The sequence below is a fragment of the Choloepus didactylus genome, chromosome 5, assembly GCF_015220235.1.
Source record: "Choloepus didactylus isolate mChoDid1 chromosome 5, mChoDid1.pri, whole genome shotgun sequence".
Taxonomy (NCBI): Eukaryota; Metazoa; Chordata; class Mammalia; order Pilosa; family Megalonychidae; genus Choloepus; species Choloepus didactylus.
The window spans coordinates 144,138,356-144,152,485 of NC_051311.1; the positions used below are offsets into that span (position 1 = coordinate 144,138,356).

Sequence of the window (14,130 nt, forward strand, 5' to 3'; positions counted from 1 at the left end):
TTCTGTACATGAGTATAAGTATGATTTGCTGCTCTTTAAATACGTGATGACCTTGATGATAAAAACATACGTTCTGAAATCTTTCAGAGCAGGGGCACATAGGCTGGGATGATATTTTGCAGAATCTTCTGGATCAATCATTTATTACCCACCTCTTTCCCACAGAGTTCAGAGTCAGATATTTCACCAGTATGACTTCTGAGACCTCTTAATGCAAGTTCTTAAATCATAACTTATTATGATAACTTATGATTTAATCATAACTTAAATCATAACTTATTAGAAATTACCCAAATTCACCAAATGAATGGTGAAATCAAGTAATTACAATTAAAAGCACATTCCTGGGCTAAAGTGTGTCAAAGTTACTGTTGTTTCAACTTAAAGAACCTCCTCTATTTCAATCTTTACTTTTTACATCACTCATTTATTTTCTTCATCTTTCTCCGATTAGCAAGGCTGCTTTCCCAGGGAGAGGTCAGTTGGATAATGTAGGATGCAGACAGGAAGTGTCAAGGTCACCTGCTGGTGGCTTTCAGTTGTTTCCCCACTATCAGTAGTACGGAAGGGGACTTCCTGCTGATGTAGGGTGTGACCTTTCCCTGTTACATTATTTCTCTGTCTGATCTCCTACATGATGTCCCATTTAACCTGGACAAATTTGTCCTGCTGTTTTGTCTTTTATCATCACCCTTTCCATTATCATCGTTTAAATTTGTCCTTTATCATCACCCTTTCCTCCAATTATCCTAATCTTCCAAGGGAAAGAGACCTTCAAGATAAATACATTTCCTGAGCAATCTTTGTAAGCTTAAGAAGATAAAGTGGAATTATACTGGACCCAAGAATAGAGCAGTGAGTTCAGCGCCCTGTGTCCTCTTTCTGGTGCTGGGGGAGGGCAAGCACCCCAACTTGCCCTGCGATGGACATACATGAGCGGGACCCCTGAACGGATTGACTCATCAGGGGCTTTCGGGATGGAGGTTAAAGCTGCACGCCTTATTTTCTCTCTTTCTACCCCATAATATAGTGCTGGTCTCTGTGGGTTTTCAGATACACAGTTGTATTCACTCTTAGGCCCTGGAAACTACCAGTATATTGGTTTGTTTATGTTTTTCTCATTACAGTAAAAATATATGCTTGTAGTAAAAGCTTTGAAAACTATTCTAAGCTGTGGAAAAGCAGAAAACAAGTCACTCATATTCCTACCACTCAGAAACAACAATTGCTAATATTTGGTTTATTTCTGTATTTTGTTTCCATGTAAAAGTGTTTCCCTAATTGATATCTTAATACTTATAGTACCATATATGTTTTTTTCCACTTAACAATTGGACATAGCGTCTTCTCAACTTCTTTGGAAATATTGTTGTTAACATTCTGTTGTGGGAATGTACCAACATTCGTGTGGTCATCTCTCTGTTTTGGGGCTTTGGGGTTGTACCCTGGATTTTAGCATTGGGTGTGGATAAAGAAACTGAAACCAAAGAGCACACTGGGCAATGAAGGAGTCAAGACTGAAAGGTTAGCATCAAGAGGTAACTTAACTGGTTATAGAGTTGATCTCAGTGGAACCCAGAGATGGGGAGAACCTGGGAAACCACTCCTTCACTCGTTTGCATCCTTTGCCCCACGTGGGGAGGAAAAAGACCTAAGAGAGATCGTTTATTTGTAGCAGAAACTCTGAGACAGCAGCAGCAGCTGCATTTCTGATAAGTTCTCTTCTAACAAGCATCCTCCGCACCAATCCTGGGGTTTTTCACTTTTCTCACTTAATGAGAGTGATTCAGCAAGGAGTCATATTAACACACAAGATGCTGACAGTGCTTTTATTTTAGAACAGAATGATGTCTAGGCAAGACAGTCTCAGGGCCAAAAAATGTTAATCGGATTAGGGAATAATGTGCAATGAATTTTTCTTAGCAAAGGAGTGGAGCCTCTTGTTTTTGGGATCAATTAACACATTGCAGTGGGAGATTGGTGTTGTTGAAGCACCCTGGGTTGTGAGGTGTGAATCATCGGGGTGATTTTAAGACCTTTACCCCTCTTTGTCATCTTCATGGAAGTGCCAAAGGGACTTGTCTTCCTCCAGGGTTGGGTATTGGGCTCGTTGTTTTATGCTCATCATTTAGTTCTCTTCTTAAGGACGTGGACTCTTTCTCTCTTTTGATATATGAGGACACTGTGAAGTCATTCATTTGCCAAGGTGTTAACAACACAGAGATCACCCAGAGGGTGTCCATGTCCTTGAGGAGCTTGCTCACCTGGGGGACACAGAGCAGTCCCATCCAGTGGAGAAGTTCTCTAAGGAAGGTCCTCCAGAGTGCGAGGGACAGGGAAGGAGGGAGCATAGCCGTGAGCCAGGGACTGGGCAGGGTGTGTGCTGGGCCTTCCAGAAGAGGTAACACACTTTTATGAGCAGGTAGGCATTAACTACATCCAACAAGAGCTGTTCAGGGGAAGTCTCCTGGGTTGAGGTCATGGCACACACAATGCATGGCATTGTTCTTAGGCATTGCCTGCTGCTTAGAATATGGGTGCATATTCCTGGGCTTTACTCCACATCTATAGAATCTGAAAGAGTCTAAAATTAGTTTTTGTTTGCTTTTGATTGTTTGAAGGAGGTTAGAGGAGTCAGACAAAAATATAACAGAATCCTACCAATATGTCTGCTTATTTTCCTCTGAAATGCATTTTGATATTGAGGAGAAAGTGGTAAGTAGATCTGCTTGAGGATAGAAATGTGATAACATATTTCCAAGACAATCCTTAGAAAGGTTGCATGTGTGTATGTGTGTTTGTGTGCATGTGTCCTGTTTTCCTGTTTGCTTTAGTCAGATTGTTCATATTTTCCACTCATTCATTCATTCAACAAGCATTTAATGAGCTATGTGCCAGTGTTTATGAGATGGTGCTACTTACCCAGTTGTTCTTACCTTTTATGTTGCCAGAATAGTCTTTAAAACCAAGAAATAAATAATCATAATTTATGATTAATTCCTCTGAAGCTGGTATTTCAGTGTACTTTTGAGATTATTTTTATGTGTTTAATGGTTATAAATTTTATCCAAATAACTGAACAACTGGATGAAAGATTAATCTAATTTTTTTAAAAAAATCAATATTGTCTGATGAAAACAAATGAGATCATAGGGAGTGAAACAGACAGTTTTGGCAGCTCTTCTGTATTTACTTGGACTGAAAATCACTCTTTAATTTGGGATTCTTTCATGAACAATAATGTATTTGTTATATGAATATATGTTTGTTATTAGTGGATCACAAATGAGTAAGTTGTGTTTCAAACATTTATAGGTCAAATTCTGTCCTCTTTCTTCATATAGAGCATGAAATATTGTCTGCAATACTTAGATGAAAAGTATAAGAAAGTAGTCTTTCATTTGTTAAATGGGGTTTATTTTCCACAATCTTCTCTTTGATTTCTCTGTGCTTGTCTTGTTTTCTTATGAGTTGTGATCCCATGGGATGCGTTTTTCTACATTTGATTTTGGAAATATTCCATGATATCTCATAAAATGAAAGGAAAGAGGCAATGTGTAAATATTGACACACTGATTTCCAAAATCAGGCCAACATCATTAGATTCTGATAAATAGGAATTAGAAAGCAGAACATGTACAGGGCATGTTAAGGTGATTGGGCTAGTTTGAACAGCCCAATAACCAATAAAGTAAAAGCGGAATATGAATAACGGTAATATATTGATCCCTCTGCATTACAGGTTGTCTTTCACGCAGTGCAAGGTCCTTGCTGCTTTGAGGATGACCTGGTGGATAACTGTGCCTTTCAGAACAATGCTATGTGGCCGCTTTGGAGAGAGGCTGCCGGTAACCAGATATAGGAATAAACATTAAAAAAAATTCTTATTTGAAAACAATCATACTGCGCATGTTCACAGAGAAAATCATCCTGTTGTTTAAACTTTTTAAGATGGAAAGTCTGAGTTAGCCATGTGCCAGTCTGATTGTTTGCTTTTTCCAAACGTCTTTTGGCAATCATAACCATGCCCTGTCTGTTGCCCAAACAAAAGAGTGGCTCTTTCTTCAACCTCCATTTTCCTTTCTTTTAGACAACACGACCAAATTCATTCTATTACATATGATTGAACTGGACACAGTTTGCCCCAGATTTGGCTTCCCACATAAGGAATGATTTGCCTTTAACTTATTGCATTATCAGTTATTTATACAATAGGGTGAATGAGTTTTAGAGAATATTTTGGAAGACAAACCCCAACTCAGATTTTCAGAGATATGGTTTTATTTGGCCATGAGGTAGTGTTTATTATTATTATGATTTAACAGATGGGGAAAGGGATGCTGAGAGAGGTTAAGTGATTTTTTTTTTAAGATCTCACAATTTCTAAGAGGTTGAGGGGGCTCAGAGTCAGACTCCAAGGTCCGTGTTCTTTTCCTTAGTAGCACACTGCCGGTGAGATGAGAATGAGAGCGGGAGACCAGGAGAGAGCTGAGGGCTGCCGAGATGAAGGAGAGACGGGCTTGTCTGCATCGTTTTCTTCTGGGAAGCCCTTCGCCTCACCAATGGACTTTTTTTTAAATTCATTTTTACTGAGATATATTCACATACCATGCAGTCATACAAAACAAAGCATACATTCAATTGTTCACAGTACTATTTATATAGTTGTGCACTCATCACCAAAATTAATTTTTGACATTTTCATTACCACACACACACAAATAATAAGAGTAAAAATTAAAGTGAAAAAGAACAATTAAAGTAAAAAAGAACACTGGGTGTCTTTTTTTTTTTCTTCCCCCATTTTTCTGCTTGTTCATCCATAAACTAGACAAAGGAGAGTGTGGTCCATATGGCTTTCCCAATCACATTGTCACCCCTCATAAGCTACATTTTTCAAGATTCATGGGTCATCTTCAAGATTCATGGGTTCTGAGTTGTAGTGTGATAGTTACAGGTATTCACTGCTAGCTACTCCAATTCACTAGAACCTAAAAAGGGTTGTCTATATTGTGCGTAAGAGTGCCCACCAGAGTGACCTCTCGGCTCCTTTTGGAATCTCTCGGCCACTGAAGCTTATTTCATTTCCTTTCACATCCCCCTTTTGGTCAAGAATATGTTCTCCATCCCACTATGCCGGGTCCAGATTCCTCCCCAGGAGTCATATTCCACATTGCCAGGGAGATTCATTCCCCTGGATGTCAGATCCCACGTAGTGGGGAGGGCAGTGATTTCACCTGCCAAGTTGGCTTAGCTAGAGAGAGGAGGGCTACATCTGAGCAACAAAGAGGCATTTGGGAGGAGGCTCTTAGGCACAATTATAGGGGGGCCTAGCCTCTCCTTTGCAGCAACAGTCTTCCCAAGGGCAAGTCCTGTGGTAGAAGGCTCAGCCCATCAAACCACTGGTCCCCTATGTCTGTGAGCACATCAGCAACCATTGAGGTGGGGGAGCCCAACACCCCTGCATTCTCCACCAGCTCCTCAAAGGGGCTCTGCATATTTTCTTCATTTTTTTTTTAAATGACTATATTAAAAGAAATTAAAAAAAAACATGCAATAAAAAAAAAAAAAAACAGCAACATTTCAAACAAACCATAACATGGGAGTAAGAAAAAGACTACTAACATAAGATAACTACTTTACTTCCAACCCCCCCATGGGCTTTTATAGACTTGGTGGACCCACAATTTCAAAGATGGATTTGGGCAGAGAAGCTTTGTGGAGGTGATTGAAAATAATATGTGGCTTAGGAGATGGTGGTTTTTCTTACTAATTTGGCATTTTTTGGGGAACTCGAACTTGATTTCTTTTCTTCTTCAGTAGACACAACTTTTGATACTGTAGCAGTGTACCAGTGAGACAGTTTAGATGAGCTTTACTTTTAATGATCATGTGTGTATCTAGTTTCATCAAATGTTTTTAATGGATAATGCATTTACACAATTGAAAATATACAAACGCATCTATGGTGAAAGTAAGGTTCCCTTCTGCTCTTGACCCCAGCCGCCCTGGAGACAACGGTTGTAACGGATTCTTGGATATTCCTCTAGAGCCACCCCTATGCACACTATGTGTTTATGCATGTGTGAGCATGTGCATGTGTGAGAGCACGCAGGAGTGTGAGCATATACATGTGTTTGCATTTGTGTGCATGTCTGAGCGTGTTTGTGTTTCCAACCAAATAGAGCCTCCACTAGGTTTAATCTTAGCCATTTTAATGCTGAGATTCTAACTTAGCAAATAAAAACATCACGGGAAATTGCATTGCTTTGAAAGATATCCCCACTGCTGAGCTACTCAGTTCCAATGCAGCTGCTATTTTTACTATGATTTCGAGCTTAGGAGAATTTCTGATGTGTTTCTTGATGACAGATTACAGAATGCCTGTACATATCATTTAACTTATGCAGTATAGTTAATTTTACCTAACCAGCCCCAGAGATTGTAGAGTGGGAAGTTCAATATATTTTTTAAAACAAGTAAAAACAAAAACAAAACTAAAGGGGTTCCTTCCCCACCTTTTCTCTAACTGAAAAAAAACTGCATAAAACATTATACTTCGTAGGTTGGTTTTCCATAATATAAACCAAGTTATTTTGGCGTTTGAATTAAAATGACTCTGTTTAAAAGGACCTTGTTGGCATTAAAATCATACTTTACAAAAATCTATTTGTGCTGTTAAAACTAGTAAGGAAACCTAAAGTAGAGACCAAGTTTCCCTTTCAAGTTTGTTCCACCCCATTTTTTCAGGGGCTTTGTTTTTGGGATTTTGTAGGATTTTGAAAGGCAGTTTAAGTGGGGAGTTCGTGGTTGCCTTTAAGTTAGACGAGTAGATTTCCAAGGCTTGCCGTGGACCCGTGGTGCATCCGTTTTCACTTTTCTAAAGTGGGCCAAGTTGAAGATGTTCTTTGTCATTACAGGGAAGGCTGTCACGCTGTCTTCCCTGTTGTCCTGTATCGGGGATGGGCCCGGCAGTTGGATCAGAACAAGGTGTTCTCTCCACCCTAGCAGAGCTGTCTTCAGCTGTGGATGCCCAGTGTATTTGTTGTCTATTGCTACATAACAAGTTACCACAAACTTAGCATCTTGTAACAGTACCCGTTTGCCATCTCACAGTTTCCGTGGGTTAGGAGTCCGGGCACAGCTGAGCTGGGTTATCTGCTCAGGGCCCACCAGGCTGCAACTAAGGTGTCAGCCAGGGCTGGGGTCTCATGAGAGACGCTGGGTCCTCTTCTAAGTTCACATGGCTGTTGGCATAATGCAGTTCCCTGCAGCTGCAGAACGTCTTGCTTTTTCTAGGCCAGCAGGAGAGCCTCTCTCTGACTTGTAGCCCCTCTTTTAAGGGCTCACCCATTAGGTCAGTCCCACCCAGGATAGTCCCCGTTTATATTAACTGAAAGTTAAACTGATTAGGGAACTTAATTACATCTGTAAAATTTCTTTGTCTTTGCCATCTAACGTAACCTAAGCACAGAAGTGACATCTCATCACATTCCTAGATCTTGTCCACACTCACGGGCCATGGGTCTTGTGGGATGCAGAAGCATCATCTAACGAGAATGGTGCTCAGAGCTAGAAGGGGTCTCGCAGAACGCTGCACAGTAAGTGCTAGCAAATCTTGCTCTTAGCCTTTCCCTCCCTTCAGTGGTTATGTGGCCACCAAGGCTGGCAAGATCTGGCCCCCTTCTCCTCTTACCTCTTCTTATAAACATATCCCTTTCTTAGCCTTGGCCACAATTGTGGTTTAGCGTTTTGTTTTTGCGTAGCTTGCACTAAACTGGGAGTTCTGTGAGGGCAGGAAATATAGCATTCTCAGCCCTGACCACTGTGCCTGGCACACCATGGGTATCCACTGAAAATATATTGGGAAAAAAGGATAAGAGAGAGAGATAGGAAAATTGGGACTGATTTTCAGTCTTCCTAATTCTCATTTTGCCAACTACATAAATAGTGCCTTACTGTTGTGCCACGTACATCTTAACACATCTTAAGTCCTTTTTGGAATTTTACAGGCCTAAAAAAATTGAGTGAGAATGGAAGTGAGATAATGAGAATTGATAAATAGGAATGAAAAATGAGCAAATCTCTATCAGCCAGTCCCAGGCTCTTGGTATTTTACTGTTTCTTCATGGACTTCCATAGAGCTTAAAAAGAACCTTAAAACCACCACAGCATAAGTGTATTTTCTCATGTGTGCCCATAGTGTATTTCAGTACTGATAGACTTAGTGATAGCCTAAATGTAATTTTTGGTAGATCTTTCATTGTATTATGCAAAGACCAAAAAATATTATATAATTCTGGCTTCACATTTCCTAGTTGCCATAATTTTGATATGATTATCTGCTTTTGTAACATCATAAAAAATGCACCTCTGATTTGTCTTTTGAGTTTTCTGCAGCTGCTCTTAAATCTCTTTTGTGACTGCTTGTAACTTGCCCACCACGAAGGGTAAACCTCTCAGCAATTTAAGGTGACTTTACCCACTTCCTATCTTGTATTTCATTTGCTTAATGAAATTGCAGTGGTGCTTATTGTCTCAAAATGTGTAGAAATCAAAACATCTCCTCCGAGGCTTCAATTGCATTGTTTCAAGGAGGCTATCAAACAAGGAAAAGTAAAGCTAGGCATTCCAGGTGGAAAGTTTTAGTGCATCATCAGAAACAACAGGAATGAAATGATTTGATGCAGATGCCCCCAGCATCTGTCTACTTTCTCTTTTATTTGTTGCTTAGCTTTGGCAATGCTGAAATTGAAAGTATGTTTGTATCTGTGTGTGTAATGCATTTACTTAGTGTTTTAAAATTAATCATCCTCTTGAGGCTCTTCAGAATTTGGCATAGGTATATTTTATAAGATCTAATGCTCTAGATTCCACTTTTGAGAAAAGCCGCATCTTGAGAGCTAATGTATACTTGCCTTAGGAATAATAATGGTGAACAAAGTATTTTGGTATGTCCATGAACTCGAGTGCCTCCTTCTCTCAATACGTGAGCTTGTTTAAACCAAGCCAGTTATGTTTCCAGTAGCTTGGTGGTTAAAGGGTGTTAGACGCTTATCTGCAGACATGCTTGGGCATCCCACCAGCTGATGTTTAAGTGATGAGGCAGCTCTCTAACTTCCTGAGAATATCTGGGCAGTCAGTCAGCTGTACCTGGAGCAGATTGAGGGGTCAAGTAAAAATACAGCTTGAGTTTTGATATTTTGGGTGCTGGACTGTGGCATGGCCACGAAGATGAGGCTGGGAATGCCGAAATGAGGGTCATGCATTCTGACCTCTAGGGGCATGGCCACATTGAAGTGTTGAATGCAAAGCCAGGGTAATATTTTCAGGGATCTAGACAGAGAACTTCTGTGCCTTGAGCCTGCAAATTTCAGAGCAGCTCTAAAGATCCTGTCATTTGAAGAGAGAAGTGAAAAGGGGACTGGACTTGGAATCAGATGTGGATTCAATTCCTAAGTCTGCCATTTCTGGTTATTTTATCTTAGCCAAGTCACTTCTTTCTGGGCCTTGCTTTCCTCTTCTTGGAAATGCAGGAGTTGGGGTGGAAGCAGCCCAAATGTCCATCAGCAGAAGAATGAACAAATGAAATGTGGTATATACATACAATGGAATATTATTGAGCTGTAAAAGGAAAGAGGTTCTCATGTATGTAACAGCATAGATGAATCTTGAGGACATCATGTTGAGTGAAATTATCTCTTTCTTATGAAATAAGCAGAATACATAAATTAATAAAGTCAGAAACTAGAAAACAGGTTACCGCAGGGGCTGGGAAGTGAATGCTCTGTTTGTATGCAGTTTTTTTTTGGGGTCATGGAAAAGTTTTGGCAGTGGATGATGGTGATGGAGGCATAACTTTGTGAATGTAATAAAGCACTGAATTATATATTTGAAAGTTGTTAAATGGGAATTTTTAGGTTGTATGTGAATTACTGGTGGAAGAAAAACCATAGAATTGTCCAACACAAAGAATAAACCCTAATGTAAACTATGGGCTATAGTTAGTAATATAATATAATATTGCTCTATCAATTGTAGCAGAAATATCACACTAAAGCAAAATGTTATATTATTAACTGTGTGTGTTTGGGGGGTATATGGGAACTTTGTATTTTATGCATGATTTTTCTGTAAACCTATAACATAAACCTATAATATGCCTGAGCCCCACTGCAGACCAAGCGAATCATAATCTACAATGAGTGGGACCCATGCTTCTGTGCTCTTAAACAGCCTGGTAGGTGTTTCTGATGTTCAGTAGGCTTGAAGAAACTGCAATGAATGTGCTTCGCAAGTTATGAGTTTTTGTATACCAGGTATCTTAGTTTGCCTGAGCTGCTATGACAAATACCACAAACTGGTTTTGGCTTAATGGAAGGCATTTATTGGCTCATGGTTTTGAGACTGGAAGAAGTCCAGAATTGAGATATCTGCAAGGCTTGCTTTTTCCTGGAAACCTATGGCATTCTGGCGTGCTGGCTGCTGTCAATCCTTAGGGTTCCTTGGCTTGCATCTCTGCCTCTGATCACGTGGTGATGTCCTCTCCTTTCTGACCTCTGTGACTTTGGGTTCTCTTTGTAAGGCCTCCAGTCATCTGGTTTAAGACCTACCTTGGTTCAGTTCACCACACCTCAAGTAAAAATAGCATCTTCAAAAGATCCTATTTACAATGGGATCACACCCACAGGGACTCAGATTAACATTTAAGAACATGTGTTTGTTGGGGTGCATGGTTCAACCTACCACACCAGGTTTCGGGGAAGGAGGGCCAGATATGACGTCATAAATGAAAAGGGGTGATTGTTGGTATTTGTGTGTATTATAATCCAGATATATGGACTAAACCACATGGCCCCTGATGCCAATAAAATGCACTAAGTTGCCAAATGTTCATAATCTCCTGTTAGGAAATGGAAAGATTTCACAAACTTGACAACATCTATTGTTAAAAGAAATAGTTCCATTTTTTATAGTCTGTTCAGTGACCTCATGTTGGTAGCTTGAAAGTAGTGGGAATATTTACATCTCAGAAACTGGAAAACACTACATACAGATCAGGGCTTTCTCCCCTCAGAGAGCTGGTTGTTAAACATTTACACACGCGTGACTGACTATACGCCTGGTGTTTGATATATTTCTTCTTTTTAACAAATATCACTAAAAAAAGAAATTATTTTTTTAAAAAATAAGTCTTCGTTGATAGGCTAAAATCCAGAAACCCATGGTTGCTCTCAGATTTTGGAAGTGCAGGAGCTTCATATTGCAGAACTCTGGTTAATCACCTCTCCTTCAACTCCATCTTCTGGTGGGTGGTTTCTTCTCTGTCCCCTCCAGGTGTGATCATGTGGGTCAGTAGCTGCACTCCTGCCTATAGGTTAGGTCCTTTTTAAGTTTTTTCTGTTTTTAGAGTGGGTGAATTTTTCTTTTTAATGCCCTTAGCCACCTGTGTTTCAAAAGTAACAAAAACCCCCTCACTGATTCTATGGATTGAGATCAGAGGGAGTGGCACATACCTCCCAGACAACTATGCAGATATGCTGGGCTGTTTAGTCAGACATCCTTTCTGCTGGCCACACAGCTCTCAAATCACCCCCATCAAATGAGGCTCAGCTTAGACTCAGTAAGGAACCTGTTATAGAAGGTGGCAGATAGGAAACGGGTTCTAGGAATCTGCATTTTCACAGGCCCTCTTGGGATGTTCTTAATTTTTGGACTCTTCTTTGGTGAATGCTTCCCCAGTATGTCTTTGATAGACACAGACAGGCTTTATCCCTCCGTGGAGAGGCTTCTGGATGATGTGAGTGTCAAGCCTGATTTTCCCATGAAGACAATTTTTAAAATGTTTTGGTAAGGGATGAACCCTGAGGATATTTTGTAGGTATAGACAAGCTTATTCTAGGATTTGCGTGGAAAGGCAAAGGACCTAGAACAGTTGAAGCAATTTGAAAAGCAAGAATAAAGTGGCAGGTATCAGTCTACCCGATTTCAAGACTTATGTAACTACAGTAATCAAGACTGTGTAGATTGGCAGAGGTGTAGACACACAGACCAGTAAAATGGAAGAAAGAACCCAGACATCGACCCGCACAAATACGGCATCTTATTTTTGACAAAGGTGCCAAAGTAATTAAATGGAGGAAGGATAATCTTTTCAACAAATGGTGCAGGAGCATTGGACATCCATAGGCAAAAAAAATAAAACTGTCCTAAACCTTATACCTAACACAAAAATTAAGTCATACTTAGGTCATGGGCTTAAATGCAAAATGTGAAACTATAAACATGTAGAAAAACGTGTAGGAGAAGCTCTCTGGGACCTAGGGTTTGGTGAAGAGTTCTTAGACTTCACACCAAAAGCACAATCCATGAGAAGGAAAAATTGACAAACTGGACTTTATCCAAATAAAAAACTTTTCTCTGTGAAAGACGCTGTGAAAAGAATAAAAAGAAAAGCTACAGACTAGAAGAAAATATTTGCAAACTTCATATCTGACAAAGAGTTAGTATCTAGAATATATAAAGAACTCTCAAAGCTCAACAGTGAAAAAAAAAAACGAACAAAACTGAATAATACAATTAGCAAATTGACAAAAGACATTAAGAGACATTGCACCAAAGAGTATATACAGATGGCAAATAAGCACATGAAAAAAGGTGTTCAACGTCATTAGCCATTAGGGAAATGTAGATCAGAACTATAATGAGATATCACTATTCACCTATCAGAATAGTCAAAAAAAAAAAAAAAAAAGGAGTGATAACATCGATGCTGCTGAACATTTAGAAAATCTTTCATACTTTGCTGGTGAAAACATCAATTGGTTCAGTTGTTCTGGAAATCAATTTGCCAGTTTCTTATAAAACTTTATGTTTATACACTTACCATATGGCCCAGCAGTTACATTCTTCAGCCATTTATCCCAGAAAAATGAAAACCTGTGTTCCCCCCAAATTCTGGGCACAAAAACCCACAGAAGCTTTGTTCTTAATAGGCAAAAACTGGGAACAACCAGATGTCCTTCAGTGGGTAATGGTTAAACAAAATGTAGTACATCCAAACTGTGGAATTCTGCTCAGCAATAAAAAGGAACAATTTAGAAGTATCTCAAAAGAATTATGCTAAGGAGAAAAAGCCATTCTTAAAATATTACATACATACTGTATGATTCCATTTATATAACATTCTTGAACTAACAAAATTATAGAGCTGGATTAGTAGTTATCAGGGGTTGGGACACAGGCTGGAAGAAGGGGATTGAGTGTGGCTGTGAGGGAGCCTTGGGGTGATGACACAGTTTGGCATGTTGATTGTGGTGGTGGTACATGAATCTATACATGTGATAAAATTACATAGACGCCCCCCCCCCCCACAAGTGCATATAAAACTGGTGAAAGCTGAATAACCTCTGTGGATTGTACCAAGGTCAATCTCTTGGTTTTGATGTTGCTCTACAATTATGCAAGATTTTAGTTAACACTGGGGGCCTCAAGGTAAAGCATACATGGGACCTCCATGTACATTTTTTGCAACTTCCTGTGATTCTATGTTTTTTTTTTTTAATGGTGATGGTGGAATATTTTTGACAATTTTTTGGCAATGGGCCCTGAACACCCTATTTAATCAACCTTAAAGTTTATATCTTTGTAATATAATGCTTCTCAAAGTATAAAAATCATGCAGGGCAATACATTAATCACACAAATTGTATTTAATATGTGCATTGTATATAACTCATTTCTTCTTTATGTTGCCTTCTATTGTTGGAGAGATTTTCAATGACACCTTTGCAATTACGTTGGGGAAACTAAGATTTCGCCCATGGACTTTTTGAGAAAAATCCACTTTTATCTGTGCCCGCTGTAATTTATCCTGTGAGGTTGTTGGTTGTTTTGCTGCCTTCTTCAAATAAATTTTATTTTCTTAGGCTGCCACCCTATGCCCCAAACTGTAAAACACATTTCTATTTTGAAAAATATATGAATCAAACCTTAGTTGCTTAAATTTAATCCTATGATCCCTCATTAATTGTTGCTTCATAATGTCAAAAAGCCTGAGGCTTAACATGACTAGTGGCCAAATGCAGGGGCATTTATTGCAGAGTTTGAATATAAAATCCACAAAATCAG

General features: G+C 39.4%; 1 protein-coding gene across 6 annotated transcripts in view; it reads left to right on the forward strand.

The window, feature by feature from the left end:
• The window catches only part of BMPER (BMP binding endothelial regulator), a 232,659-nt gene that overhangs the window by 32,965 nt on the left and 185,564 nt on the right, over positions 1-14,130 (forward strand). The gene's annotated exons all lie outside the window — the stretch shown is intronic.